General features: G+C 35.4%; 1 protein-coding gene across 2 annotated transcripts in view; it reads left to right on the plus strand.

Moving 5' to 3' along the window:
* The window catches only part of ADK (adenosine kinase), a 580,911-nt gene that overhangs the window by 835 nt on the left and 556,089 nt on the right, over positions 1 to 23,987 (plus strand). The window lies entirely within an intron of this gene.

A 23,987-nucleotide genomic window follows, 5' to 3' on the forward strand; every position in this document is an offset into this window, starting at 1 on the left:
GGCACGTGGAGTCATTCAAGACCTTTGAGTGAGAGTAATTAAGCAGTTTCCTCATTTGCCAAAGAGGAGTAGACTAGATGATTTCATAAAGCTTTTTCCAACTGACTTTTGCAATTTATTTTTTTTAATTAAAGATTTTATTTTGAGTTTTACAATTTTTCCCCTAATCTGACTTCCCTCCCCCCATCCCCCACAGAAGGCAATTTGACAGTCTTTGCATTGTTTCCATGGTATACATTGATCCAAATTGAGTGTGATGAGAGAGAAATTATATCCTTAAAGAAGAAATCCAAAGTATAAGAGATAGCAAGATCAGATAATAAGAGATCAGGTTTTCCCCCTAAATTTAAGGTAATTGACTTCTGCAATTTAATGATATTTTTGATTACCTTAAAGCTGGATTCTTAACATTTTTGGTTATTGCCTCTTTCCCAATCTGGTGAAATTTTTTAGATCCCATCTTCGAATGATTTATTTTTTTTTTAGGGTTTTGCAAGGCAAATCAGGTTAAGTGGCTTGCCCAAGGCCACACAGCTAGGTAATTATTATGTGTCTGAGACCAGATTTGAACTCAGGTACTCCTGACTCCAGGGCCGGTGGTGCTCTATCCACCGTGCCATCTAGCTGCCCCTAGAATGATGTTTTTAAATAATTGGAAGTAAATACTGAATTGCAGTTGAAGATTAGTGAAAATAGTGACAATAAAGTCTTAGATTTTTTCCCCCATACAAGTTCACAGACTTCCCAAAAGCTATCCATGGGCTATGTTGGGTGGGGAGGTCCGTGGACCCCTACCTTAGAAGGATCCTAGGCCTAACTTACACCCAGGAAGAAACTGCCACCATCCTGCAGTGTTTTTAAAAAGGATTTGGCCAAATGCATATTCATAAATCTGATTCAGTCTAATTATATTAGGTTGTGGGTGGTCTGGTCTTTTTCATATTGTTCAGGGTAATGTTTCCCTGCTTGTAAAGCCTTTTTGCGCATGTGGCTAGCCCTTAGTTTTTAGTTCTCATCTCACACAGAGATGCCTGGCAATGTCATCAAATCCTTATGACAATAACACATAAATCCACCAGACAAAGTTTACAAAGGCTATACTCTGGGTCCTGTGCCTAGCCCTTGTCATGAAAAAACAAGAAACAAACTTTGGACTCAATTGTCTAGGGGCAGTTTGTTTCCACCATCCTTGTGTTCTTATTATGAAGGGAGTAAAGAACGTTTTGGGTGGAAATTTATCCTCAACTAGTTTTTTTTAGAAATCTGCATGGCATTCCATCTTGTTGAGTTTTTCGAACTAAAATACAGAAGGTTGTAGATGGCCATAGATGCCCTCTATGCTCTCTTTGCTCTGATTATATAGTTCCTTCCTATAGAGTGACTTTTTAGTCTTGCTCCTTCCAAACTACCAGTGATCTCAGTATTCTTCTGAGTCAGTGTCTTGGCCCTGCCATAGTCTTCCCTCCCCATTTTTTTTTTTTAGGTTTTTGCAAGGCAAACAGGGTTAAGTGGCTTACCCAAGGCCACACAGCTAGGTAATTATTGTCTGAGACCGGATTTGAACCCAGGCACTCCTGACTCCAGGGCCGGTGCTTTATCCACTATACCACCTAGCTGCCCCCCCCCCCCATCTTTGCTTCTTGACTTCCCTTCCCCCCAGGATTCAGCAAAAATCTTTATCTTCTGCAAATAACTTTTTCCATCTCTCCTCCACCCACCTTGTGCCTTCCCTCTGAGATTACTTCAGTCTGCCACATACATATCTTCAAAGTCCATGGTTGTTTTCATGTTGTCTTTTCCCTTAGAAGGTGAGCTCCTTTAGTGCAGAGACATGTTCTTTCTTTGTACTTAGCACAATTTCTGGCTCTTAATAAGTGCTTAATAACTATATTTATTTGGTGATTGACTTTTTATTGCTACATAAAAAACCTCTGATTCTCATTTTTCATTTTTCTTGAACTCTGTAGTATTTGACACTTCTAACTGACCACCTTCTGCTGGAGATTGTTTTTTCTAGGTTTTTCTGAGTTGGGTCTCCCTGGCTTCTTCTGTCTTTATGATCCCTTCTTTGTCTCTTACTAGATCTTAATTATCCATGGCACACTTATTTTTTCTCTAGTCTCTGTCCTTTCTTGATCTCCTCACATTACAGTTAATCTCTTCTTTCAGTTGTTCTTTGTCAGTTTATCTTGTGTGGATCTTGTTTGTACATGATGATGATGATATTTGTCCTTCATTTATTGAAGACCATGGCATCAAGGAGGTGATGCCATGACAAGCAAGTGAATTAGTGAAGGGGGTCTATGCTAATGTCACCAGCCTTATTTTCTCCTCTGGAACCATCTGGATCCAGTGGTCAGATATGAATCAGGATGATTGGAGATGACCCTGAATGTGAGGCAGTCAGGGTTAAATGATATGCCCAATGTCACATAGCTAAGTGTCAAATGTCTGAGGCCATATTTGAACTCATGTTCTTCTGACACTGGTACTGGAGCTCTGTCCACTATAACATGTAGTTGCCTCTATATATATGAATAGTTGTTTGCCTGTATACTCCCCCTTCAGAAGAGGGACTCATTTTGGCCTTTTTGTGCTATCTCCAGAGCTTTGCCCACCATATGGTAAATGCTTAAATACTAGTTGACTGTTGGACTGACTTATCCTTCCTCACTTGGTGATCTCAGAAGCAATTTGGTGACTGGTCCAGACTGGAGCTAAGTCTCTTTTCCTTCCCACACATCCCACTTCCAAACTTCACTGTTGCTCTTGAGGGCACCTTCCTCTTCCCAGTTCCTCAGGTTCCTGACTTCAGCAGCCTTCTTGACTTTCCCTTAGCCTCCCCATCTAGGCAGTTCCCCAGTCTTGTCCCTTCCTTCTCTGTGGTAGTTTAGCATTTACCACATGGAGCTGCTGACATAGTGCCTTTTTTAAGACACTGACCTGACCTTGTACATCTTCTCCCTCAGTCCTTCATCAATTCCAGTGGCTCCCTTCCACTCCAAGGACCAAATAGAGAGAACTTTGAAGCTCTCCTCCTCCCCTACCCCCCAGGCATCTTATGTCTCTCCAAAAACTCCTTGGTGACTGGCTGGTCCCTAGAAGGGAAGCCCCATTTCCCATCACCAGACTTTTGCACTGCCTGTCCCCCTTGCCTGAAGTGCTCTCTCCTTTCCATCTGCTAATTCTTGGGATCTCTGGTTTTCGATGATGCTCTGCAGAAGTGCTACTTTCAATTTATTCCCAACTTGCTAGTGCTGTTCCCCCTAAGGTAACCTTTCTTTTCTTATGAGTTTTTTCCCTCCTTTAGAATGCAGACTCTTTGAGGACAGGGATTGTTGTGGGGATTTTTTTGGAAGGGGAAAGAGGGTTGTGAAGAAACAATTATTAAGCAATTAGTACGTCTCAAGGAATTTTAAATGCTTTAAAAATATCTCAGTTGATTCTTAAAATAACTATGGGATTTTTTTTATTATTATTATCCCCATTTTATAGTTGAAGAAACTGAGGTAGCAGTTAAGGGACTTGTCCAAGGTCACATTGTGGGTCACTATCTTAGGCCACCTTTGAACTTGCATCTTCCTGACTCCAGATCCAGCAACTCAATCCATTGTTCCACCTCTCTGTATCCCTAGAGCTTGGCACAGTGACAGGTACAATAATAGCTACCTAATGAAAACTAGTTGGTGATGTGGATAGAGTACCTGTCTGGAGTCAGCAGGGTCTGAGTTCAAATTCAACCTGAAACTCTTGCTTGCTGTTTGACCCTGGGTAAGTCACTGAACTCTGCCTCCATTCCTTATTTGTAAAATGGGAAGGAAATGGCAGACTACCCTAGTATCTTTGCCAAGAAAATCCCAAATGGCATCAAAGAAGAGTGGCACATAACTGAAAACTGAACAAGAAAATAAAAGCTTGTTGATGGATTTATTGCCAAGAGGAAGATCTGCACCCTTGCCTGACTTTATTTCCCTTTTCTTATTGCTGTTCTCCTTTCCACTCTGCTAAACATAGTTTGTCATTGTCTGGTTATGTCCAGTCTTCTCCTGCCTCCCTGGAGTCTCTCAGATTCCCCTTCTGCTTGAAATGACCTCTTTGATTCAGTCTGCCAAGTAATCTTCTTTCTTTCAGCAGTGTCTTGAAATCCTACCTCTTCCCCAGGGCATTTGCCATCTAATAATAAATAGCTAGTATGTGTGTAGTTATATGTCTGAGTTACCCTAGGGATATCCTTTAACCTCTAGCTGTCCCAACCAACTTTAATACTCTCAGTTGGAGAACAGTTTTTGATTTTCTTTGGTAGAGGGAAATTTCTTGTCAGGAGCTCACTATACCAGTGGAATCATAATTCTAGCCACATACACAGACATCTGTGCAAAATTTATTTGCAAAACTTTTTGTATTCTCTCTGTTTTGGATCTCACAACCATCTTATAAGGTAGGCACCCTCTTTAACAGAAGAGGAAATTGAAGATAAGAGTGGTTAAGTGACTTGCCCAGAATCACAGAGGGAGTGGCAGAAGTGACTTTTGCTCCCAGGTTTCTCACCTGTCTGGTCTAAGATAACTTTTGAGCTCTCTCTAAATTTTGCCACTCTAAACTTCCTTGTGATTCAAAACTCCAGAATTCTCTCTCTGCTTTTTATGTAATACTTTAAAAATTTTTTTCACATATAAGAAGTAAACAATGAACTTTGATGTTTTATGCAATGACTTTTAAAACTTAATTGCAGTGTGTTTGCTTTTTGATATATTTTTATTTCTTTTACTATTCTTACTGTGTGAAGTCTGTATGCAGCATATGCAACTGAAACTTAGTTCATTTTTTACAACACACCCCATAATTCAATGTGTAGAGAGATTGAAATGCTTTTGATGATGAAAATAGAAAGTTTGTTAGATTGATGTATTAAATCTTTATTTAGTGGAGACAGCTACTGGCTGGTCCTACTTCCTTTCAGGTGAACTTGACATTTGCTGGTAAGGAATACTGAGAGTGTTCTCAAAAGATGGATAGTTTACCAGCTGGCATCTTGCTTGCAGTTAAGTAATGGCCCTCAGGTTTATGTGAATTTGAGAACAATGTTTCAAAATGAGAAAAAGCAGTTTATCTGGTATAATCCTATCCATTTAGCTGGTAAATCCAGTATAGAACACATGCAGATGAATTTAATAGGCATAAACATAGCTGTCAAGAGAAGAATTTTCTCAGTCCTGCATGGAAATGGCTGATTAATCTAAGCAGTGGAGACAAGCAAAACTGGACACCCTTACGAATTTGTCCAAGTTACTTTGTTCTTGGCCAGATTATCCATTTAGACAGAGCAGAAGATAACCTGTCCTGGGCAGAAAAAGAAAATTCTTGATAGAGTACTGAAGAATTGACTATTTGAGGATCAAAGGACTAGGCAGTGAGCAGTATGTCAGGATAGATAGAAAACTGAATTTAAAGTTAGAGCGGAATTCAAATTCACACTCAAATAATAACTAAACTGCGTGATTCTGGGCAGATTACTTACTCTTTTTTGAGCCCCAACATTGTCATCTACAAAATAGGGTTAATACCAGCATCTATCTCAGCGGCTTTTTTTTCTTTTTTCCAGTTTCCTTATTTATTTATTTTTAAAAATATTATTTAAGACAATAGGGTTAAGTGACTTGCCCAAGGCCTCACAACTAGGCAGTTAATTGAGTGTCTGATGTCAGATTTGAATTCAAGTCCTCCATGCTCCAGGGCTGGTGCTCTATCCAGTGCACCACCCTTAGTATATTATTTTTTCTAGTTGCATGTAAAGATATTTCTCAACATTCATTTTTTTATAAGATTTTGAGTTTAAAATTTTTCTTCCTCCTTCTCTCTCCTCCCCACTCCCCAAGACAACAAGCAATCTGACATAGGTTATATATGTGTAATCATGTTAAACATTTTTCCACATTAGTTATGTTGTGAAAGAAGAAACAGAACAAAAGGGGAAAACATTTAAAAACAGTGAAAATAAAGCTTTGATTTGAGTTCAGACTCTATATAGTTCTTTCTTTAGATGTAAATAGCATTTTATACTATTAGTCTTTTGGAATTGTCTTGGATCACTGTATCGCTATCATAACTCTATCATAGTTAATTATCTCACAATATTGCTGTCATAGTATACAATGTTTTCCTGGTTCTGCTCACTTCACTCAGCAACAGTTCATGTAAGACTTTCCAGGTTTTTGTGAAGGCCACCTGCTTTCCTCATTTAGTACAATCTCCCAAGGGTTTTGTCAGGATTAAATGAAATAATGTCTATAAAGCATTCTGTAAACCACAAACCACTTAAAGATGTGAGTAGTTATTAGTAAAGTAAATTTTTGGTATTTTTTATTAAATTATGTCAGAAATAATATTTTATCCATGTGTAATACTACTGATCTGTCATCAGTAGTAGGGAAAATACTATAGTGATTATTGTTACTGTTGTAATATTGATGGATTTGCATAGAAGTAGATATATTCTCTAGCTTCTATATTTATGAGATAAACCTGCCACTGGAATTAGTGAGACTGCTTGTGTCCATGGATTTGTATGAGCTAAATGAATCATATGGGCATTCAGCCAGCATTCTTGGACTTGAGGATACTCTACACAACCAGTTGAAATGAAATGCCAATGAAAATAATATCCTATATGAATTAATTCTGAATTCTACTTTAACAGCTTGTGTATTCTTTGAAATAGACTAGTAAGACTGAGTGGGATTGAGACTTTTTAAACAAATAGGTTCACAACTTCACCACCAACTACTGTATTCTTGAGAAATACCGATAATCTTTTGACTTCCTACTGAGGCTCAGAGAACTTCAGTGATTTGTCCAAGTTACATAGAGCCAGAATTTGAACTCAAGTCCTATGATTGCAAATCCATTTTTCTCAATATAAGATATCAAGAACAATGGATTTGGAATCATAGGACTTGAGTTGCCTTGCAACTCCCTGTTGCCTTGCAGTTCCCTTGATTTCTCTTGTTCCTTTTTGAATTCTGTTTCTCTTATCAGTCTTGAGGTACAAAGATCTTCCCTTCAGTATTCTCCAATGAGAGGAGCTGATGTTAGACCTCAGCCAACCTCCTTGAATACACTAGGAAGATATTGAGAGATAGTCCTGTTCTCTATCTTCTTGCTGAGTTTATGGATTCCGATTGTATATCCTCTCAGGTGCTGTCTACCAGACTTAACAAGGCTTGTCACTGGCATCATAATTCATAATTTTCTAACACTTTACCATGGGTACTTTTTTTTTTTTGACAAAAACTGTGTGAGGTGTGCAAAGTCACAGTTTTGTTTAAAGAGCAGGAGGACTAAAATTAGAATCCCTGGTCTTATGATTACTAATTGAATATTTTTAACAGTGGGCTTTAATTGAATTAATGACTGAGGTCACATGGTATAGAGGAAAGTGCTCTTGAATTTAAGAGTCAAGAGAGAAGTGTGTTTAAATCTTAATCATTGACACAATCTATGTGACCACTGGACTCAGATGGCTCTGGAGGAGAAAGTGAGACTGGTGACTTGCACAGCTCTCCCTCACTAAAATCCAACTTAGTTGTATGTCAGTCTCACCTTCTTGTTGTTATGGTCTTTTTCGAAAATGAAGGACAAAATATCTTTTCCATCCAATCTCCCCTTTCCACTTAAATTGCTAACACATTTAGTTCATGTCTTCCCTAGACTATTTAAATAACTCCTAATTGATCTCCCTGCCTCATGTTTCTTATCTTTTATCCAGTTGCCAAAATTATATTTCTAATGTTCATCTATATTATATACCTACTCTAAAATTTTCAGTGGCTCCCTATAAATTATTAGTTCCTTCGCCTTGTGTTTGAGATTCTCCACAGTTTGTCTTCAACTTATTTTTCTGTTTCTCACTTATTTTCATGAGTGAATAATTGCAGCCAAATTGGACTACCAGCTGTTCCAGATCTAGTCCATCCCTTTTCTTTGTAGCTGCACATATGTAACTGCACAAAAATATATAATTTGCACAGGTCATACTGTACCTGGAAAAACTTCTCTGTACTTTGTCATCTGAAGTCAATAAGCATTTATTATGTACTTATTATTTACCAGGGTCTGTGTAAACATTGGGCTTTGGGGGAATACAAAGAAATGTAAAAAGTAGTCCTACCCTCAAGAAGCTTACATTCTAAGATGACACCATGTATAGCAACTAGTTGTATATAATGTATGATGTAAAGTATTCTGAGAGGGAAAGGCATCAGTAGCTGAGGCGGGGAGAGCCAAGAAAGACCTCCTGTAGAAGAGATTTGAGCTAAATTTTGTACGAAGCTATAGGGAAACTAAGGTGGAGGTGGTGGTGGGGGAATGTTCCAGGTATGGAATTCAAGGTATTCAAGGTATGTCTAAAGGCATGGTGATGAGAAATAGAATGTTGATTGTATGCACGTATGCCAGCTTTGCTGAGTTGTAGAGTAGTAGATTGGGGGTGGAGGAGGAAGGGATGAAATGTCAGAAAAAATGAAGAGGCCAGATTCTGAAGAGCCTGATTGACAAACAGAATTGATCCTGGAGTTGATAAGGGAACCTTGGGAACACCTTGAGGAGGAGAATAGAAGCCTCTCCTTTTGAGGTTCAGCTCCCAAGTCATCCTACTACCATTCCCCCAAAGGGAAGTGATTTCTCCATGTTTGATTATCACTTTGTCCCTCTTTTTTGTCTTCATCACAGTGTGTGCTTGATTTATCTGTACAATTCATTACATATATAATAAATAATTGTTACCTAGAGTTTAACTTAAAATAAAAGACAAATGGAGCAACATTCACATATTTAATGTTCTCTGAATCTGCAGTATACTTTCATGAAAGAGGAACCTACAAGACTTAGTTCAGAGAGAGCATTTTGATAATCATTTTTATGGGATTTTCAGCAGGTGGATTCTTCAGTTCTTTTCCATCAAGGAGCTCCCAGATATGTTTTGGGTTAGACCCATTCAGGAGAAGGATTGTTATCAGTAATTCCATTAATTTCAGAAATGGTCCCTTCTTCCAACCTTGAGTCTTTTTAGTTATCCTAAAAGATTTTTACAAGCATGAGGATAGGTTATCTCAAAACCTGGGAAGTTAGGAGTATAGGTCTTATTGGATGGATAAACCAGGTACATCTACTCTATTGAAAATTGATTTAGGGATGTCTAGGTGGCGCAGTGGATAAAGCACTGGCCCTGGAGTCAGGAGTACCTGGGTTCAAATCCGGTCTCAGACACTTAATAATTACCTAGCTGTGTGGCCTTGGGCAAGCCACTTAACCTCATTTGCCTTGCAAAAACCTAAAAAAGAAGAAAAAAAAAGAGAGACAGTGAAAACTGATTTAACTACCTGGATTTTTTAAATTTTAATTTAATTTTAATTTTTTGTACCCTCTGCTACATGAAAAAGCAAGTTTCAACATTTAATTCCAAAACCTTGAATTTCAAAATTTCTCCCTTCCCACCCCATTCCCCCCTATTGAAAAAGCAAGTTACTTCGTGTAAATAAAAAAGGTATAGTTACTACAGTAGTCATGTTGTAAAAGAAAATATAATCCCCCCAAAGAAAGAGAAATCTCAAGAAAAATAAAGTGAGAAAGAAAAAGTGTGTTTCAGTCTGTATTCAGATACCGATCAGCTCTTTTTATGGAATGGATAGCATTCTTTATCATAAGTCTATCAGAGAAATTGCTTCAATATTTTTTCCCACAGTTGTTATTACTAGCTGAATTTCCTTCCATCCCATTTCTCCCACCTCCATTTACTCTATTCTCTCTTTCCTTTCACCCTGTTCTTCCTCAGAGTGGGTTGTATCTGACTACCCTCTCCCACAATTTTCCCTTTCTTCTATTACCTACTCCCCTGCCCCTTTTTCCTCTTCCTCGTCCCCTTTCTCCCATCCCTTTCCTCTCCTATCTTCCTTTGGGTAAGATAGATTTCTATACTAAATTGAATGTGTATGTTATTTCCTTTCTGAGCCATTTCCAGTGAGAGTAAAGGTTCACACTCCCCCTCACCTACCCTTTCTTCCACTCCATTGTGGAAGCTTTCTTACCTTTTTTTATGTGAAATAACTTAATCCATTCTACCTCTCCTTTCTCTCTCTCCCAGTACATTCCTTTCTTGCCCATTAATTTCATCTTTTATAATATATTATGCCTTCATATTCATCTCCCTCTGTGCCTTGTCTATATATGCTCCTTCTAACTGGCCTAATAAATGAGAAAGTTTATAGGAATTATCAGTATCATTTCCCCATGCAGAAATACAAGCAGTTCAACATCTTCAAGTCCCTAATAGTTTGCCCTTCCCATCTACCCTCTCTATGCTTCACCTGAGTCCTATACTTGAAGATCAAACTTTCTTTTCAACTCTAGTTGTTTCAACAAGAAAGTTTGAAAGTCCTCTATTTTAATGAATGTCCATCTTTTCCCTGAAAGAGGATGTTCAGTTTTGCTGGGGAGTTGATTCTTGGTTGTTAACCAAGCTCTTTTGTCCTATGAAATATCATATTCTAAGCCCTATGAGCTATTAATGTTGATGCTGCTAAATCTTTGTTATCTTGACTGTAGCTTTCTGATGTTTGAATTGTTTCTTTCTGGCTATTTGTAATATTTTCTCCTTGATGTGGAAGTTCTGGAATTTGGCTTTAATATTCCTGGGAATTTTCATTTTGGGATCTCTTTCAGGAATTTGGTGAATTTCTTCAATCTCTATTTAAGGTCTCTGCTTCTAGGAAATCAGGATAATTTTCCTGGAGAATATCTTGAAGGATGAAATCTAGGATCTTTTTTTGGTTGACTTTCAGGTAGTCCAATAATTTTAAAATGGTCACTTCCAGATCTGTTTTCTAGGTCAGTTGTTTTTGCAATTGATTTAGGTATTTCATATTTTCTTAAAATTTTTCATTCTTTTGGTTTTGTTTTATTGTTTCTTGATTTCTCACAAAGTCATTAACTTCCTTTAGCTCCATTCTACACTTTAATGAATTATTTTCTTCCAAAAGCTTTTTTATCTCCTTTTCCATCTGACTAGTGCTGCTTTTTAAGGCATTCTTTTCCTCATTGGCCTTTTGGACTGCTTTTTCCATTTGACTTAAACTGGTTTTTAACATGTTATTTTCTTAAGTATTTTTTTTTTTGTATTTCCTTGACCAAGCTGCTGATTTGGATTTCATGATTTTCCTACATGACTCTCATTTCTTCTTCTCTTACTGCTAACATTTCTAATACAATATTGAAAAATATTGGTGATAACTGGCATCTTTGTTTCATTCCTCATCTTATTAGAAAGGCTTTTAGCTTATTCCTGTTACATAATTGTTACATAATTGTTTGCTGATGGTTTTTAAATGTTTCTTATAATTTTAAGGGGGGGAAATCTTTTCTTTTTTATGCTTTCAAGTGTTTTTTTTATAGGAATGAGTATTGTATTTTGTCAAAAGCATTTTCTGCATCTATTTATATATGATTTTTATTGATTTGTTATTGATATAATGGTCATAGTATTCCTTGTTGAAAACAATTGAACCACTTCTGCATTGTTTATATAAATACCACTTGGTCACAATATCTAATCTTTGTGCTACATTGCTGTAGTCTCCTAGCTAGTATTTTATTTATATTATTTTGTATTAATATTTATTAGTGAAATGGTCTATAGTTTTCTTTCTCTTGTTTCAATATCAACACCATATTTCTTTCATAAAAGGAGTTTAGTAGCAGTCCTTCTTTACCTATTATCTCAAATAATTTTTTAATATCAGAATTTAGTTATTTATTAAAATCTCTTACAAATCAATTTGATCCTGATACTTTTTTTCTTAAGAAGCTCATTTATGACTTGATCAATTCCTTTAAAAGGCTTTTTTCTAAAATAAATTTTCTAAAATTTATTTAGATATTCTATTTTCTCTTCTTTTAATCTGGGAAGGTGACATTTTTGCAAGTATTTTTTGCAATTTTTTTTTAAGACAATGGGGTTAAGAGTGACTTTCCCTGGGGGCGGCTAGGTGGTGCAGGGGGCCTGCTTGGTGGCCAGTGGATAGAGCACAGGCCCTGGAGTCTGGAGTACCTGAGTTCAAATTCGCCCTCAGGCAGTTAATAATTACCTAGCTGTATGACCTTGGGCAAGCCACTTAACCCCATTTGCCATGCAAAAAAAAAACCCTTTAAAAAATGAGTGACTTGCCCAAGGTCTCACAGCTAGGCAATTAGTAAGTGACTGAGGCTGGATTTGAACCTAGGTCCTCCTGACTCCAGGGCCAATATTCTATCTATCCTGTACTACCTAGCTGACCCGTATTTTTCCATTTCAATTAAATTTTTAAGTTCATTTGCATATGATTGGGCAAAATATCCCTTAATAATTGTTCTAATTTCATTCTCATTCATTTTTGATACTAGTGACTTGGTTTTCTCTCTTTTTAAAAATCACATATATGTCTATTTTATTAGTTTCCATTATTAATTTAATTGTTTTCTTACATTCATTTTTATTACTCACCTTTAATATTTAAAATTTGTTATTTTTCTAGTTTTTTTAATTGTATACCCAATTCATTGATTTGTTCTTTCTCTATTTTATTGATACATACATTTAAAAATATAAATTCTTTTTTGATTACTACTTTTGTTGCATTCCATAAGTGTGGTATGTTGTGTCATTATTATCATTCTCTTTAATAAAATTATGCATTGTTTCTATGATTTGTTCTTTGACTCACTCATTTTTTTAAGATTGTTTATTTTCCCATTAAGTTTTAATCTGTTTTCATGGTCCTTTATTAAATGTAATTCCTATTACATTATGATCAGAAAACCAAGCATTTAATAGTTCTATTTCTCTGAATTTTATTATAAGGTTTTTATGCCCAGTTGGGCAATTTTTGTAAAGGTGCCATGTATCACTGACAAAAAAGGTATTTTTCTTTCAGTTCCCTTCAAGTTCTCTCCAGAGATATCATATTAAGCTTATATAAGATTCTGTTTATTTCTTTGAGTTCTTAACTATTTTTGTTAGATGTGTTTATTTCTGAGAGGGCAAGTTGAAGCCTCCTACTATTATGGTTTTACTATTTCCATCTGTATTTCACTTACTTTTTCTTTTATAAGTTTGAATATTATAACATTTGGTTTGTAGCAGTTAAAATTGTCCCAGATTCAATAAAAGAGACTTGAGGCAGAACTCATAACCAATGGCACTTTATTAAAAGGTCTATTGACTCCTCTAAGGAAGTAGATCTCAGATCTTCCTCAAAATCTAAAATGCTCTCTCTCTTTCCAGGGTCCTACTTTTATGGAGGTTAGTTAGATAGACATTCAAGAAAGGCTATCTCAAATATATAATCATTCCATCGGTTGACAAATGAGACATAGGTTAAAATACACAAAAACAAATATCATCAGGATCACTGATTGGTAAAGCAAAGACTATATCTTTTGATGATGTGGTCACAGGATGGATGGATTCCTTCTTACATTAGCTAGGAGGAGATGGTATAGGCTATATACACACATCAAAAGATGTGGGGCAAGAGGTGATGGTTTGGAGGTACAAAAATAAATTGGGATTTTCCATGTATTTGAGTTACCTCTGCCACACTGGACTTGGTCACCAAGACAATGAAAAGCACAGAGGAAGATTTCTAGGTAGCTTTTATTTATGGTTATGCAAGTCATCTTAGAATCTGATTTCATAACTCTAGGACCTAATATATACAAAATTTGTAATCACTGCCCCAATGGAATCATGTCAAATTGATTGAAGCTGATTGGAATAGAATGGGTGTTCAGATGAAGTATTTCTCTTAGGTGCATGTATGTTTAGTAGTCTATGGTAGCTTTTAACATAATGTAATTTCTTTCCTTATATGTTTTAATTAAACCTATTTTAGCTTTTACTTTGTCTTAGATCCTGATTGCTTTTTTTACATCAACTGAAGGATAATGAATTCTACTCCAGTCCTTATATCTCTTATTTTCAATGTGTTTCTTGTAAACAGCATATTGTCAGGTTCTAGTTTTTATTCATTCAGCTGTCCATTTCAGTTTTATGACTGAATTCACATAATTCACATTCAAAGTTATAAATTGGTTGTCTATTTTCCGTCACTCTATTTTCCCCACACAGTTTATTCTTCCCCTTTTCTTTTTATCGCATCTTTCCTCAGAAGTCTAATTTATTTTTTTCTTAAATATTTAAGTTTATTTTTTCTCTCAAATAATTTTTTCCCAAATTACATGTGAAAACAATTTTTAACATTTAAAAAATAATTTTGAGCTTAAATTCTATACTTTCTTCCTCCTTTCTCCTTTTCATGAGATAGTAAGCAAACTGATATAAGTTATACATGTACAATCATGTAAAACATTTCTATGGTGTAATTTACTTCTGACTACTGCCTCTCTAATCCACATAACTTTCTGAGCTTTCCCCCTTCATTCTATCCTTTTGTTATCTTCTTTCCCTGAAAATCAAGAAGAATTTTCTAACTTATTTATATATTTCTTCTGATCTCATTTTAAAGCAGACTTTTCCCAGTCAAGGTAAGTTTCATTTTTATTTTATTTTTTAATTTTTTTTAGGTTTTTTGCAAGGCAATGGGGTTAAGTGGCTTGCCCAAGGCCACACAGCTAGGTAATTATCAAGTGTCTGTTTGAACTCAGGGCTGGTGCTCCATCCACTGTGCCACCTAGCTGCCCCTAAGTTTCATTTTTAAATGATTTATCAGATATAGAGCAGGAGAGATGAACTCTGAAATTGCTTAGTACACCCCCTTTAGATGAACCAAGAGAAGGGAGCTGATTTGCCCAAAGTCACACAATTAGCAGAGGCCTGAGTATTTTATTTATTTACTTGCAATTTAATTTTACTACAATGTCAGTGGATAGACTGATTTGTTTATCAAAGTTATTTGAGGGACATACTTGTACAGTTCTTTAGGTCAACTATCTCCAATTCAATAGGTTAATATTTTGTAGAATATCTGTTTTACACATTGATAGCAACTTTACTGAAGGAAGAAATTTTGTCCTTTTATTAAACTTTAACTGTCCAGTAGATTATGACTATTTTTTTTGTGTTTTTTTTTAACAAAATAGGTATTTTGTTAATTTTAAATCTTTTTTAAAAAGCTAAAACATTTTCAAACAGATAACAGGAGAGACTTAAAATAATGGTTTGGGTCAAAATATTTCTGTTTATGTATAGGTTTCAGATTGGGCCCCACTTACTAGCTGGGTGACTGGTGAAATGCTTCATTCCTGTTAGACTCAATCTCCTCTATAAAATGGCGATGTTGGACTTGATGACTTCTGATGGACTTCTAGCTCCATATGTCTATGAAGTATCACCAAAGATTTAAAAAAGGAAATGAAGCCCTTCCATGGACTAAGGAATCTAATTCACGGGGTTCCATGGATAGGTTTTAGATGGTCCATAAACTGTACTGGGGAAAGAAATCACACTTTTATTTTCATTAACTTCTAATTGAAATTTAACATTTTCAATTAATAACCCTTTATTCTGAAAGGGAATGTGTAGGCTTCACCAGACTGGCCAATGTGTCAGTGATATAGAAAGGTTCAGAAGTGATCTGGACATTCAACAAACTCTTTCCAGTTCATTGGAGTGAACTTCATTTATTTATTTATTTGTTTGTTTATTAAGATTTTATTTATTTTGAGTTTTACAATTTTCCCCCCAATCTTATTTCCCTCCCCCCACCCCCCATAGAAGACAATTTGTCAGTCTTTACATTGTTTCCATGGTATACATTGATCCAAATTCATATCCCCAAGGAAGAAACATAAAGTACAAGAGATAGCAAGATCAGACAACAAGATGTCAGTTTTTTCCCCTAAATTAAAGGTAATAGTTCTTGGTTTTCAAATTTCACAATTCTTTCTCTGGATAGCAATGATATTCTCCATTGCAGATAGCCCCAAATTGTCCCTGATTGTTCCACTGATGGAATGAGCAAGTCCATCAAGGTTGATTATCATCCCCATGTTGCTGTTAGGGTGTACAGTGTTTCTCTGGTTCTGCTCATCTCACTCTGCATCAGTTCATGCAGATCCCTCCAGGCTTCCCTCAAATCCCATCCCTCCTGATTTCTAATAGAACAATAGTGTTCCATGACATACATATGCCACAGTTTGGTAGCCATTCCCTGATTGAAGGACATTGATTTCCAATTCTTTGCTATCACAAACAGGGCTGCTATGAATATTTTTGTACAAGTGATGTTTTTACCCTTTTTCATCATCTCTTCAGGGTATAGACCTAGTAGTGGTATTGCTGGATCAAAGGGTATGCACATTTTTGTTTCCCTTTGGGTGTAGTTCCAAATTCCTGTCCAGAAAGGTTGGATCAGTAGTGTCCCAGATTTCCCACAACCCTTCCCACAGTGATTGTTATCCTTTCTGGTCATATTGGCCAGTCTGAGAGCTGTGAGGTGGTGCCTCAGAGAAGCTTTAATTTGCATTTCTCTAATAAGTAATGATTTAGAGCAATTTTTCATATGACTATGGGTTTCTTTGATCTCATCTGTAAATTGCCTTTGTATATCCTTTGGAGTCTGACCCTTTGTCAATTGGGTGATGGCTTTTTTTTAAAAAATGAGTCCTTTGTCAGAAACATTAGTTATAAAGATTGTTTCCCAGTTTATGGAGTGAACTTTTAAAAATATCACATTCTTTACAAGTGTCAGAAGTTGATAACATGGGGACAAGTATCAGATGGTGAATACCAATGTCAATTCAAGGGATATGGATTAAGCATTCATATAGTGGATCAGTGTACTAGGTACACAGTACTAGGGTCATAGTGGCTAAACAAAAGCATTTCTTGTCCTCAAGGAGTTTTATGTTCTCTTTAAGGGGATCTCCCTCTGTACATTTAGAATCTTCATATTTGTAATTCTCAAATATAAAAATATTACCAGTACTTCCTTTGGAAAGAGAGTTTTTATTCTTATTAGGTACAGAGTTTTTATTCTTATTGGGTACAGAGAGGAATGATGTGTGGAAATTAGAGGCAGATTTTAGCCCAATCTAAGAAAACTTTCCAATCTTTTGAACTATCCCAAAATGGTATGCCCTCCTTTCTGAGGAAGAGATCTTTGGAAATTTTTAAGCAGGGCCTGCATGACTACTTGCCAGAAATAGTGCAAAGGCAATTTTTTTTTATTGGGCTTGATGACCTAAAGTTTTTCCCTACTCTCAAAAAGATGGATACTCAGAAAGGAGGAAGATTGACTTTGATTTAGAATGGGGGATATATGTTTAGAGGTTGAAGAGATAACTTAATCTTTCCACCAATATTTCAAACCCCTTCCTGAAAGGAAAGGCAGTATAGTATAATGAGAAGAGTTTTACATTCAACTAGAAGAAAATTTGAAATAAATATTTGCTATTTGGGAGAACTGTTGACTAAATTAGGGTATATGAATGTAATGAAATATTTGCTTTAAGAAGTAGTGACTATGAAGAGTTCAAATAAATTTAGGGAGACTTTTATAAAGTGACAGAGTGGTAAAAAAAGAACTAAAAGAATTTATGTACTAGCTTTTTTTTCAGTTCTTTCTGTTTTCAACTTTTCTTGACTCAATTTTGGGTTTTCTTGGCAAAGATATTGGCATGGATTGATATTTCCTTCTTTAATATGTGTGTGTGTGTGTGTGTGTGTGTGTGTGTGTGTGTGTGTACTGGCTACAACTATGTAAACAAAGACAACCATAAATAGCCATAAAATCCATCTTAGAAACATTGGACTGCTTTGTTACCATCTTCTTAAAATGATTAGATGTGCCTTTTGTTGCTTTTAATTACCAGTAAATAATAGAAGAGATGGCTTAGTGGTTAGATTACTGACTTTCAAGAAGGAAAGTTTTGAGTTCAAATCTTTTCTGATGCACATTGGCTATATGATCATAGACTTTTTACCTCTCCTTGATTTAAGACTGTTATTCTAAGACAGTAAGTTTTGGATGTTTTTCATCTGAACTGCAGAGGGAGCATCTATACTGAGAGTTTCCCCATACAAATAAAATCAAGCATCTAGACAAAGGCCTCTGCCCCCAAATCATTTCTTACTCTTCTGTAATTGAAGATTAATTCTAGTCCTGGATTTTTGGAATAATGGTGAGTAATAAGCTGAAATCATCGGGTGTCTACTTTCTATAGGGTAGACACTGTGATTGTACAAAAGGTTTCAAATGAAATTTTCTGCATTCAAGGAGTTTTTGATCTTTTTTTTTGTGGGGAATGAGAATTGGGGGTAAGAAACATAACTGTGAATTGGATAAGATTAGACATCAAATGAACAGTTGTGAACATAAGTGATATAGGGTTCTTTGGGGGTTCAGAAAAGGGAAAGAAAAAAATGGAAGTTATTGAAAATGACTCGATGTTAGTGTGCTATTTTATACCCTGCCCACCACTACTTTCCAGCAATAATAAAAAAAGATTTGCCTATGTTTACAATACTATCACATGAACTTCCTAGAAGATGTAGGAGTAGGGAAGTGAAAAGAGGTTTATTTCTTTTTATTATTTCAAATTAGTAGAGGAGGTTGGAGAATTAAACATTTTATATACTACTTCAGAGATCATATACCAAAGAGGCTGAAGTGGAGAATTAGGGTTCAGGTTAGAAAGATAGGAGAGAGGGAAATAAAAAGAGAAAAAGGGGGAGAGGGCATTTCCAGAGAGATACTCATCTCAATAGTGGAGAAGTTTGAGGGGTTTTTTTTTAGCTAATATTTATATATATGTATATGTATATATACATATATATTTACTTTAAGGTTTGCAAGGCATTTTATATTTGTTAATTCATTTGGTTTGCAAATATATGTAAAACATTGTTATATAAAACAGGAATTATATTGAGTATTGTCTTTGTTCAGATAGTTATAGTTGGTTCTTCCTTTCTGACAAAACAATAATTGAATAAGGTATGGTAAGCTGATGGGAAACTATCTCTTATAAATATGGAAAAATAAAATATTCTTAACTCTACAACAAAGAGAAGAAATTGTATTTCAAAAAATTAGATATCAAGTAAGCAAATAAAAAAGAGCTTTTATACTGTCAGAAAATAATTTCTACAAATTAAAAGAAAGGCAACAAACTGGGTGAAAAATCAGTCCTAAAAAGATTTATAGCAAGTATCTGACATTTAAAATCTATAAGGAGCTGGCAAATTTATTGAAGTGTAATGCATTATCCAGGAATCAAATATGAGCTGAACGGTAAGTGATTTGAAAGGTAACATTTGAAAAAGTTTCTAAGGTCTTAATTAGAAGTACAGATGTAAATCTGTGATACTGCTTTGCACCAGTTATATTGGTGATGACAACTAAATTGAAAAGATTCAATTTTGAAAGGACTGTGGAGAACCAGGAGTACTAAACTTTTTGGTGTTCTCTTTGGAAGGCAATATGACAAAATTGAGGAAGCATTATAGAGCCTCAGGATCTAGTAACTCCCCTCCTACCACTTCATCTTGCTTTTTTTTTTTAAGGTTTTTGCTTTGCAATGGGGTTAAGTGGCTTGCCCAAGGCCACACGGCTAGGTAATTATTAAGTGTCTGAGATCAGATTTGAACCCAGGTAATCCTGACTCCAGGGCCGGTGCTTTATCCACTGCACCACCTAGCCACCCCATCTACCACTGCATCTTAAACATGTTTTTGGCAGCAGGAAAAAGACTTCCTATACAAAATATTCCCAGCATCTTATTCTTAACAACAGCAACTGGAAACAATCCATATGCCCAATGATGGGAGAATGACTAGACAAATTATTATTTAATTTTTAAAAGACTTTTATATAGCAATTCTTGCTCCAGTAATTAAGAAAACATAAATACATTTCCTTAATAATATCATTCTAACTCTCAATTTGTTGGTTTCCTATGTAACCATGATGGATGCTGACATCCCAAATTAAGGTCTGTTTGTTCTCTAACAAAGCCAGGAGGGGTCACTTGAGAACAAAAAATAGCAAAGTACTTACCTCACATGCCCTCATGATCTCTTCTGTCAGGTTTCAGAGGGTAAGCTGTACTGTACAGTATTGAAGTGGCTGTTAAAAGCTTCTGTGTCTCTGGGTAAACAAATTAAATGAAAAGAAAATAGTCTTTTCTAAAGGTAGAGCCAGGGAAATTTCAACTTCTTTATAGGACTTATTTTAAAGGGTTCTTCCCTTTAAGCACCGGCCCTGGAGTCAGGAGTACCTGAGTTCAAATCCGGTCTCAGACACTTAACAATGCAGAGATCTCATGTATCCTTTTTATCTTGTGCTTGTTTTGTGGACTCGTTATTGAAATAATAGATTTGTAACTTGTAAGATAGAAAATAGCTGGTCATTTGTGTGTATTCCTATTCATTACTTTATGCTTTATAACATTTTTAATGTACATAGCCATTTTGATCCTCACATCACTGTGAGGCAAGTAATGCAAGTAGTGGTATCACCATTATACCAATGAAGAAACTGATTAAGTAACTTAAAGTTATATTGCTAAATAAGTGCCACAATCCTAAGGTGAACCAGAAGGTTGGGTCCTGGGACCCCTTTGCCAGTTTCTGCTGATGTCTATGGATCCTTTTTCAAAATAATGATTTAAATATATGAAACAAAATCATTAGGACTACAAAGGAACATATTTTGAAATCCTATATCAGAATATATTTTATAAAATTTATACTTAGTCTATTTGTGTAAATATAATTATTTAATATAAAATTTTTATTAAAACATAAAAGTTCATAGACCCAAAATTAAGAACACCTGTAGAGAAACTGGATTTAAGTCCCAGATCTTGGAAATTTGGGTCCTTTCTAACTTTAGGATCTGGTTAGCTTTGTTATGTTGATAATAACTAGTTCTTTATTCTATTTGTTTTTCTTGGCATTTACTCATCTTAATATATTGAAATGGTTTATCTTTATTTTTATGAGAAGATAGTTGGTGATTAAATTAAAAGATGATACTAAATGTTTCCAATTTCTGGAATGACATTTGACTTAAAGGGAAAATTATATTCTGTTTAGCTAAAAGGTCCTCTTATAAATTTAACTTTGTTGCATTCCTTACTGTGTTTTTTTGTAAAGCACCTAGCCCAGCACTTAGCATATTTGCTATTATTGTTGAGTTGGTTTCAGTCCTGTTTGACCCTGTGTTTCTTGCCAAAGAAATTGGAGTGGTTTGCTGGTTCCTTCTCTAGTTCATTTTACAGATGTGGACATTGAGGCAAACAAGATTAACAAGGTCACACAGTGTCTAAGTAAGTGTCTAAGATTGGATTTGAATTCTGGTCTTCCCTCCTTCAGGCCTATCACTCTACTGCATCACCCAGATGCCCCTTTGAAATTATTATTAGTTACTGTTACTATTATCAATTATTAGTTATTGTTACTGTTATCAATCCAAAGCTCTTTAAGATCCTACTGAATGAGTTGGTTAGTTGGTTTATTGACTTAATTCATAGAATCTTCTAATGGGAAGCCATTTAATCTATCTCTTTCTCTGGATTTTGGAAACTTTTCCAGATAATTCTTTAGTCTGTTTTAGGGTACAAATTTAAGAGATATGGAACCTCACAGGGAATAGTATTGTTGGTTTATTCTATTAGAAGGGAAAAACATCTGTTTTCAAGAAATAAAGGTACCTATGAAATTCAACAGAAACCTCTGATCTAAATTCCAACCAAAACTTGGGAACCAAAACCCTGAGAAAGACTGCCAACATTCTATGTCTGCCAAGTCAGAAATAAAATCCTTTCAATGTTTTGTAATGTTAAAGAACCAAACTAGTGTGACTCAAGTTACTCAGCAGACTGAAAATCATTGGACATCTCCCTATTGAGGATCTCTTTGATTTCTCCAGAGTTGATAATCCAGGCAACTGAGTGAGGATGGGGAGAAGCTGGCCATGCCATTCGGTGAGGAAGCTGAGGGTGGGGGGGGTGTCTGTGTGTGTGTGTGTGTGTGGGGGGGTTTCAGCTCTTCTTACTCCCATGAGCCAAAGGTGAGCACTGGAACCCGCTTAGGCATTGACCAAATAAGACTTTACCATGAACTCTCTGTAGGTAGTACAGGTGAGCAAGCACTCTGTGGCTTCCTATGAGGCTTACAAGGACAAAAAAATAAACAATCCTTTTCCTTGAGGACATTACATGCTAAAGGAGATGTGGGAGCTGGAGACCCTTGGATTAATAAAGAACATATTTGTCCTGTGGGGAAAAAGAAACATCAGGTTTTCTTTTATTCATCAGAAGAAATATTCTAGTGATTATCTCTGTAAATGGCATACCCCAATTTACGTATAATTCATTTAAATAATTTCCTATGGAATGCAGAAGGATCTATCTTAAGGGCAATTTGTTTTCAGGGAGGGAGGGAGGGAATGAGCATGTCTGGAAGGCCTCCCTTGTTCTAGGTATGTGTTTACAAGTATTATTCATCTCATCCTCCCATAGTCAGAAGAGGCAGATGCTCTTAAAGGGCCACATTTTACAATGGCATGCCCAGGGTCTTCACAGCTAGTGGCTTAAGGGTGGATTGGAATTCAGGTCTTCTTTACTCCTGGACCAGTTCTTCACCCACTACACTACCTAGAAGTACTCAAGTACAACTGAGTGAAGTCTTTGGTAATTATAAATTGGGATTTTCTTTTGTCAGGCTTTCTTTAAAATATTTCACATATATATAACTGTGTCCTCTGAGAAATCATATGTTCAGAGAGACTTTTAAATGGATTGTCTAATTGAAGTCAAGTTTTTAACAATTTAGTCTTCCCAAATATTTTAAATTTAGATAAACCATTTTCACTTTTCTTTGTGTTATAAATATTCCAAGCAAGTAAAAAAGTATAATTAAGTTATGAATTAATTATTATATTGGTCTGTATTTTTTTTCTATAGCTCTTTATTATACAACCAAGGTGTTAAAAACACTGGGCCCACCATATTTCTCAGATTAAAATATTGAGAAACATTTAACAAAATAAATAAAATTACAATAGAACATATGTATAGTTTGATAAATAAGTGTGTTGTTAGTGGGAATTCTCATGTATCGTTTGGTGGTCCATTTCTATTTGTTCGACACCCCTCCTCTACAAGACATAAGTGAGGCATATGATGGCTTTATGTCAGAGAGGGAGAGAACAGAGACTGAATGGTGAAACTTGAGAATACTTGTTTGAATTGGAAGAAATAAAATAAAAAACTTTTGACATTTTATATATGTATTTTATTTTGTAATGTAGAATATTTATGCTTTGTTGGATAATTTTTTTCTTTTAAGGAGAGAATTTAGGGTTTGATTTATATTCAGGGTCAGCCTATAGTTGCAATTTTTTGAGATTTCATTTAATATGGGAAACTAAGTGACATAAACTGCATATGAAGCATTCAATGTGTTTTCTTTTTATTATAATGTAGCAAGATTCACTCTGTTACACAGGCCATTAATCTGACTTGTAGATCACCCCTATTCTTGCTACTTGATTTATATACTCTTTAATCTGTACACAGACTCTAGAGGAATTGAGTGATATGTTTATGTATTTCCTCATTAATAAAGTAATGAAATTTCAACATATCTCTCAGGTATCTTTAATCAGTTTATCCTGTTTATAGCTTTTTTGTACATAGTTGGTTGCCTTTTATCTCCTCCATTAGATTGTGAGCACCTTGAGAACAAGGACTACCTCATATTATTAGGTGTTTAATACATGCTTATTGATGGACTGGCTATACTCAGAATCCCCACCCCAGTTTATCAAATGTTATTTATTTTAAAAATGAGGAAACCTCATTTCCCAAGATGAATTAGTTACTTTCTTCTACATACTAAATCCCTTAATTTCCTCTGATTAAATAAATAATAAAGCTTCAGACTATAAAATGTCAGAAGAAACAAAGCATTATTATTTATAATATGTGAA

This window comes from Macrotis lagotis, chromosome 4 (assembly GCF_037893015.1).
Source record: "Macrotis lagotis isolate mMagLag1 chromosome 4, bilby.v1.9.chrom.fasta, whole genome shotgun sequence".
NCBI classification, from domain to species: domain Eukaryota; kingdom Metazoa; phylum Chordata; class Mammalia; order Peramelemorphia; family Peramelidae; genus Macrotis; species Macrotis lagotis.